The sequence below is a fragment of the Mastomys coucha genome, chromosome X, assembly GCF_008632895.1.
Source record: "Mastomys coucha isolate ucsf_1 chromosome X, UCSF_Mcou_1, whole genome shotgun sequence".
Lineage (NCBI taxonomy): Eukaryota > Metazoa > Chordata > Mammalia > Rodentia > Muridae > Mastomys > Mastomys coucha.
In genome coordinates this window covers 16,780,436-16,788,667 of record NC_045030.1, presented here as the reverse complement: position 1 = coordinate 16,788,667, position 8,232 = coordinate 16,780,436, and positions in this window count along the sequence as shown.

Below are 8,232 nucleotides of genomic sequence, written 5' to 3'. Positions count from 1 at the left end.
TATATATATATATATGGGTTTATTTCTCTGCTTGCTTGTCTGTTCCAATAGTCTGTGTGTCTATTTTTATACCAATGCTATGCTTAAACTGTTATTCTTAACTTGGGTACCCCAAATAGCAGAAGGGTATTTTTATCCTTATTCAGTTTTTAAAGGCTTCTATGTCTAGAGTGGAGCAAGAATTTTTCTCTCATAATTCTCTCTTTTATTTGAGAGAGCAGTTGCTATTTCATTTTTAAGTCTGAACTTTTTTATTATCAACTTACTTTCAGTTATAAAAAGTCTGAGTGATGTAGACCAAATTCCTGTTGGAGAGGAATGTCGGGTGCTGACTCTTACATCACATGAATGTACTGAAGAGTCATTGCTACAGCAGTTGACTTTAAGTGTTAGGAAACAGATTGGACAGTTATGATGAGTGTGAGACTCAGAGAAATTGACCGTTCACAGTCAGCAGGAGAGGATAAACTAAAAGACACTGGGCTGAATACTGTTGGTGTATATAGCAAAGTGATTAAGACAGTAAGACTGGGCAAGAACAATAGCCTCTATAGAAACTAAAATATTTTTTAAAAAAATTCCTGTTCATGCAGAGTATCCCTGGCTTTGCGAAGGTACAGATCTAAAGGATTTCTTTCTCAACTTCCCTTTCTGTTTTCTTCCCTCCTACTGAAGGTAGATAGATGTAGGCTCTGCTTTATCTGACATTGTATAGCAACCTACTCTGTAATGTTTTCATGGCACTTACGACAATTTAGTGTATTTGTAGCTATCTGATCTTCCTAGAATATGTATCTGTTCTTGCCAGGAATTTATATACCTTTACCACCTAGAGACTTCCTTCCATTTCTGAAATGTGGGATTGTTAGTGATATTTGTTCAATAATGCATGCCATGATATGAATGGTAAAATGCAATCTATCTTCCCAACTTGTTGACTGGCTTCTCGTATTAATAATGGATGTGACTGCTAGCCTATGAAGAAATCCAGTTGAGCAGAACCATAAGTTCTCTGATTTAAGTTACTCTAGAACTCATCCCTGAATAGAATCTCCAAATATTTCAGACTATATACAAAACAAAACAAGTTTCTTCCTTGGAATTGGTAAAGATCTCTTGATGCTTTATAAACTGTGCCCCTTTAATTATGCTTTGAGTAAATAGTATTGCTTTGGAGGCCACTGAGATGATTTTTTTTTCTTGTGCTAAGGGAGTCAACCTAGGGTCTCTCATATGCTAAGTAGAGGCTCAGTCACTAAGCTGCAGTTGAAGTCCTTAAAATACTTTGGTTTTAGTCAAGATCTTGCTGAGCTCCTCACTTTGGCTTAGAACTCACTCTGTAGCCCAGGTTGGCTTTGAACTCTAAATTTGCCTGTGTAGCTTTTGTAAGTAGAAAGGACTATAGATCTTTACCACTATGCTTAATGAGGCACTCATTAACTAAACAGTAGTCCAGACAAAGAGCAAAACCCTCTCCTCATGTTGATCTCAGTTCAGCAGACACAACAGACTCTGTTTTAATTACGCTTTGCCCAAAGCGCTGTTAAGAGCCTGCTATCCTGCAAAAGTTGACTTTTGTACTCGACCATAAGCTGTCTCTTTTGATGAGCACTCTGGTCCTTAACTCTTTCCCCCATTCTTTAAAAAGTACAACATCCTTTTTTTATCCCTAATACTTCTGCCTAAAATGGCAGACAATTGAACAAGGGGCTCTATTCTCTCTTGAGAAAGAGACTTTCAAAGGAGATAAATCAGTGTCACCTCCCATGACATTTGTTAATAGAGTCACTCCCTTGAAAGAAAAAAGAGTTTGTATTTGTCATATTATTACTGAAGATTGGTTTTGTTCTTTATCTAACCCCATCTCTTTTTATCCATGTGTTGCATATGTGTATGTGCTCTGGCGTATTCTTATAGAGAGTAGGGTCAATTTTGAGTATCTTTTTCCATCTTTCTTTACCATATGTCTGGGGACTTGATTTCTTCCTGGAGTTTATCATCTCTACTAGACTGAGTGGTTTGGAAGCTCCAGGCATCCTACTGGTCTCTGCCTTTTCATAATGAGATTACAGATGAGTAATTGACATTTACGTGGTTGTTGGGGACTGGAATTCACATCTTCAAGCTTGTAGAGCACGTACTTGACCTGCTGAGCCACCTCCCCAGGCTATGTTTCTGAGCATCTAAAGACAGCCTCATCACAATGAGTCTTTCCCCTCCTCCCCAGCCCTTCCTGAATACTGCAGACTCTCACGCAGCAGAACCTTAAGCTGGTGGCCCTCAGATAAGCAGCATGTGTCTTTCTTCTGCTCAGCAAAATGTGTTTGCAGGAAAAGGCCACAAGTTAGGTAATTTTCTTATTTGCATCAAAGTTAATGTCTTTTTCTGTAATTTCCATATTATCTTGTATTGATTGATTGAGTAAATAGCCTTTCATAATCTGACTTTTTTTTTCTCCTTTAAATTTAGGCATCAAAAATGAATAAAGGATCCCACTGTACATTTTAAATGCATATAATCTTATTGGTCAATTAGTATTCTGTATAGATGGAAGAAAAATAATTAGGGGACTACGAGTTAGAGAGGAATTAACTATCTGAAGTTAATTTTTCTGAAGTTAAGTTTATCTGTCTAGTTAAATAGAGGCCTTATTAATAGGAATTATATTATATTCATTGAGTCTCAGGATAGTGCCTTAAACACCTCAAGAACTACCAAATAGGAAGCAGTGTCTTGAGTTTAAAGATCACATTACTTTTCAGAACATTGACTCCACATGACCAATAATGTTCTTACAATTTAACTGATTGGGGAAAGCTGAACATTGGACCAAGATAAGCAAATACTACATGTCATAGGAGTTGGTTTAATATCTAAAGTATCCTGAAATATGAACACGGAGCAATGGAGGCAGGAACCAAGGAACATGGATGGCCTCTAAACATTGGAAAGGTATAGGAACTGGGTTCTTTGTTAGGGCCTTATGGCTCCATGGATGGGGAGATGTTTAAAGTATTGTCTGTACAAGCATGAGAATCCTTACTTTGGATTATAGTACCCACATAATTTCTGGGTTTATCATTGCCCATCTCTAACTCCAGTTCAAAGGCAGTAGAACTCAGTAGCCACTCTGCTCTGTAGAAACACTGAGTTCCAGGCTCAGTGAGAAATCACTGTATATCAGAAACAGGTTGGAGAGTGATAGAAGGTATGTGAAGTCAACTGCTGGCCTTCACATCACACAAACATATACAAGAGAATACACCCATGCAGAGTATGCATATATGCACTGGATGCACAAGCATTCACACTTGAAGAAATACATTGTAGCTGACAGCTTGGTTTTATAGACTATTTGACATTCAGAAGTTCAAGAGAAAAAATTTACATGAGCCAGGCCTGCAATTCCAGCACTTAAGAGATTCTGTGAACAGGATTATCAGGATCTTGAAATTATCTTGGGTTATGTAGTATGTTTTGAGCCAGCTTGAGCTATAGAGTAGCTCAAAATTAAAAGTACATTATTTTAAGTTACTGAGATTGTGATGGTTGGTTACAGCATAGTAGGGAGTCATTGATATCTATCCAACAACAATGACAACTCATGGAATTGTAGGCGTTTCCAAAAGAGTAAAAGATAGCTGTATTCTGGATAAAAGCCTGATGTGTGTAATTCAGTCCCATCAATGGACTGAGTCAGTCTTGCTTTCTGTCTTGAAATATAAATGAATTTGGTCATTTTTGAAAAGCATTAGGGAAGAAGAAAGGAAAAGAGAGAAAGGGGAGGCAAAAGAGCAGGAAGGAGAGAGACACAGAAAAAGAAAGAGGGAAAAGAGGCAGGGAGGAAGGAGAGATAGACAGACAGACAGATAGATAGATATAAATAATTCTATTCAAACTTAATACTTTAAAAATAGTATATCCCAGAAAAGTCTCAGTGAGGGTCCAGTATTGATAATGTAACCGAAACTAGAGGCCCTGATCAAGACCAACGACTCATTGTCACAAACAGCTGCAAATAAAGCTTTTTGGACAAAAAAAGTACACTGTGTGATACACTGCAATTTTAAAAGCCATTACAATTTTTTCTTCTAATTTTTAATTTTATTTTTATTGTCTTTTGGCGGGGAGGTTAGAAGGGTGGGGGCTGGACGTGGAAGAACTGAGAAATAAGTGGGCTTGTGGTGTTTGATTTGAAAGTTCCAAAGAATCAATGAAATTATTATGTTAAGTGGGGAAAGAAAAAGAAAAGAAATGGTATAGCTGTTGTACTATCAGGTATCCCTCCAGTAGGTGTCAGGAGAGACAATATCAAGGCTCCTAACTGATGGCTCCAACCTACTTGTGAACAAAATGGAAAAGCAAACAATTGTGGAAACAGTAGAATATTTGACATGTAAAACGAAGGCATGATGCAATAAATATTCAAAATTATTTGCTTTTGGAATATGGATTTCAATATACACACTTTATACACTTAGTTTGTATTCTCTTGAGGTCACATGAAATCTTGCCTGCTCATGCAAAATAGTTTATAATGGCCCATAGAGGATATTCTGCATGGTTCCCTGTGGCTTGTGGCTGTATTTGTACAGTTTTATATCGTCTGCCTAGGAAGCCTCATAGCAGCTTACCACACGGGGATTTGCTTTATTGGGTTTATATAAGTAGGGTCATTTTGTGGCTGTTCTTAACATTTATTTCTATCTGCTTTCTTATTTTTCATGGCAGAGAAACTACTATATCTGAATTGATTTTTAATTTGCTTGTTTATAAGGTTTAAGTGAATATCATCTGAATCCTGTGCGAGCTCTGTTTTCAAATTGACAGGAAGAGTTCTGATTGACTACAGTTTGACTTTACTTTGAGTTTAGAACAGAATGGGTGGGGTAGGGAAAGAGCTATCATAAATAACAAAGGTTAAAGGCAGTCAGGCTGCCAGATGACTCATCCTCATGACACTGGGTCAAAAGAGCAGAAAAGCAACAAGAAACAAAAACAACCAAAAGGAAAGCTCTCCTTGCTGAGCTAGGGTGTGAGCAGTGTGTGTGTGTAAGTGTGTGTGTGTTGAAGAAGAACATAGTCAAAGATTCTTCCTGGCATGTTTGACTATGTATTTCCAAAGAGTAGCCATTATTTACAGATAAAGAGTGTAGGATTAAAAAGGAAAGAACCAGGACTTTTCATAAGACTAAGTATTATGTCTAACACAATAGAAACATAAGTTCTTTATAAAATTTTATAAGTAGTTTTCAAATTTTTTCTAAATTTACTCATTTTCATTTAATTATATGGGTGTTTTGTTTGCATGTATGTATATATATCATGTGCTTGCCTGGTGCCTACAGAAGTCAGAAGAATGTACTAGATCCCCTAGAATTGGACTTACAGATGGTTGTGAGCCACCATATGAGTCCTGGAAACTGAACCCTGGTCCTCTGCAAAAGCAACAGTTGAAAAAGGCGTCTTTAAGGTTCTGTGCCCCAGTGTAGGAGAATGCCAGGGCCAGAAAGTGGGAGAGGGTGGGGTGGCAGGCACGGGGAGGGGGGAGGCAACAGGGGTTTGTTTTTGTTGTTTTTGTTTGTTTCTTTGTTTTTTGGAGGGCAAACTGGGAATGGAGAAATTTACATGTAAATAAAGAAAATATCTAAAAGAAAAAAAAAGCAGGAAATAAAAAAAAAATAAAATAAAAAGTCGTCTTTAACTATCAAAGCATCTTTCCAGTCTTGATAGATAATTTTTTAAGTTTTAAAATAAGCATTCAATGTAGTGAAGTCCATTTATGGCATTTTCATAATTGCTCTTCTTAATCTTCCTCCTCTACCCACTTCCTGTTTGCCCAGATACTGACCTCCTTCCTGCCACCAGTAATATTCATTATGCTTCCATAGCTCATCTATTCTTGCTCACCCCATTTTAAGACATATTCCCCCCTCCCATGATCATCTTTCCCATTTTATAGCATATAGCCATATGTAAAACTAGATATATATTTACTTAATATATAGTTAATTATATGTAATTATATATAATACTTTAACTATATATTAACTAAAATCTGGGATCAACATATTTGTGTTGTATTTGTGTTTCTGAATTGTTTCACTTAATATAAAAAACTGCATGAGCTAAAAACCTAGGACAATGGAAACTCCCAGAAATTTATGAGGGTAATCCTACCTAAGACACCCAGCAATGGGAGATTTGGAGCCTGCGAATTCACCATTTCCTATAACCAGGCAAGACTTCCAATGGAGGGATTGGGGCATCAGTCCAGCCATAAAACCTTAGACCCACAATTTGTCCTGCCTATAGGATGTTCAGGTATGGGGAGTGGAGCAGTATTTGAGGGAAGGAGCAGCCAATAACTGGTCCAGCTTGGGATGCATGCCCTGACACTATTGATGATATTCTGCTATAATTATACACAGGAGCTTAGCATAACTGTCATATGAGATATTTTACCCAGCAGCTGATGGAAACAGATACAGGGACTAACACATGAACTGACTCTTTGTATGTAGCATATATTATTTTTGTTTGTATTTTCATTTCTTTCTAGTTTTTTTGTATTTATTTTTATTTTTATTATTTTTATATATTTTTAGACAGTGTCTCATTCTGTAGCCTAGGCTAGCCTAGGATTCACTATGTGGTCGTGGCTGGCCTTGAACTTGTGTTTATTATACTGCCTCAGCCTTCCAAGTGCTGAGATTATAAACTAGAGTCATCATTTCCGGCTTTGGTTTCTTGATAACTATATTTTGTGATTTAGGTTTTCGGATAATAGAATCACATTTATCTAACTTTGCTTCTATGGATTCTGAATCATACAGAACTTTAGGTCTTTCTCCATTCAAAACTATTTCAAAGTTTGTTCATATTCTCTTCTATTATATTTGTTATATCATTTCAGGCATGACTATTTAAATTATTCAGTATAAAGCATGAAGTAGTGATTTAATATTCTAAATATAATTTAATTCATTGTTTCCACTGATTATGTAAATACTGCTACTTTGAAAATATCAGAGACACTGAAATGGAAAAAGAAAAATCATCTTTTGTTTTATTAGAAATACATTGTTAATTTTTAAAAGTATTTTTTATTGTTTTCTTTTCTTTATTTTTTTGTTTGTTTGAGGTTTTTTGTTTTGTTTTGTTTTTTGTTTTTTTGGAGACAGGATTTCTCTGTGCATCTTTGACTATCCTGGAACCAGCTCTATAGAGCAGGCTGGTCTTGAACTCACAAAGATCTGCCTGCCTCTGCCGCCTGACTATTGGGATTAAAGATGTGCTCTACCATCACCATATTGTTTTGTTTTTAAAAGATTTACACCCATCAAGTCTCACTAACATGTCCATCCAAAAGTGAGTTGAATGAGGAATGAACTAATGAACATTCCAGACTGAACAGGGGAAAGCCCATAAGGCCTCAACTCTATAAAGAACTATCTGTGACCAAGTAAACAGGGAGGGCAGGAGAGGTGGTGCTCCCCAGGGGAGAAAGCACCAATTGCTTGTCCAATGGTCCCCCCTGAAAAACACGCATTTAGGCAACATTATATGGACTCAACAGGTTATATTTGGTAATATATATGTATATACAAATACACATATGCTATAACAATTGATGAAAAAGAGGCTATGAATTTGAGGGACAATGGGGAGGAGGGGTGTAGGAAAAGGCTTGGAGAGAGGAAAGAGAAGGTAAAAATGTTATAATTAAAACAATCTCAAAAATACACAATTTAAAAGAAAGATTATTTTTTAATTATGTGTACTTTTGTGATTGTGAGTTTAAGTATATGAGCAAAATGCCTGCAGAGGCCAAAAGAAGGTGTTAGATTACTAGAAACCAGAGTTAAGGGGGCTTATTTACTGTCTAACATGGGTGCCAAGAACTGAACTCTTGGGTCCTCTGGAAGGGCAGCAAGTGCTCTTAACTACTGAACTATTTCTCCAGTCCTTCCTTCTCTATCATTTTAGTGTCTATATACAAGTAGCTTTTTAGTCATATAGAATTCAACATATAATTATATGCCCAAATATTATTAGAGACTGTCTTGTTTTTATCTAAGCTTGAAATCTATAGAGTACAAAAACTATGTGCAAATTGTTTATTATTAATGTTTGAGCAGTTTCATTTTTTGATGGGCATCCAGGAAGTGATTAGTCATATCATACTTTCCTTGAACAATTCACATCCTTAAGAACAGAGGCTGGAGTGAT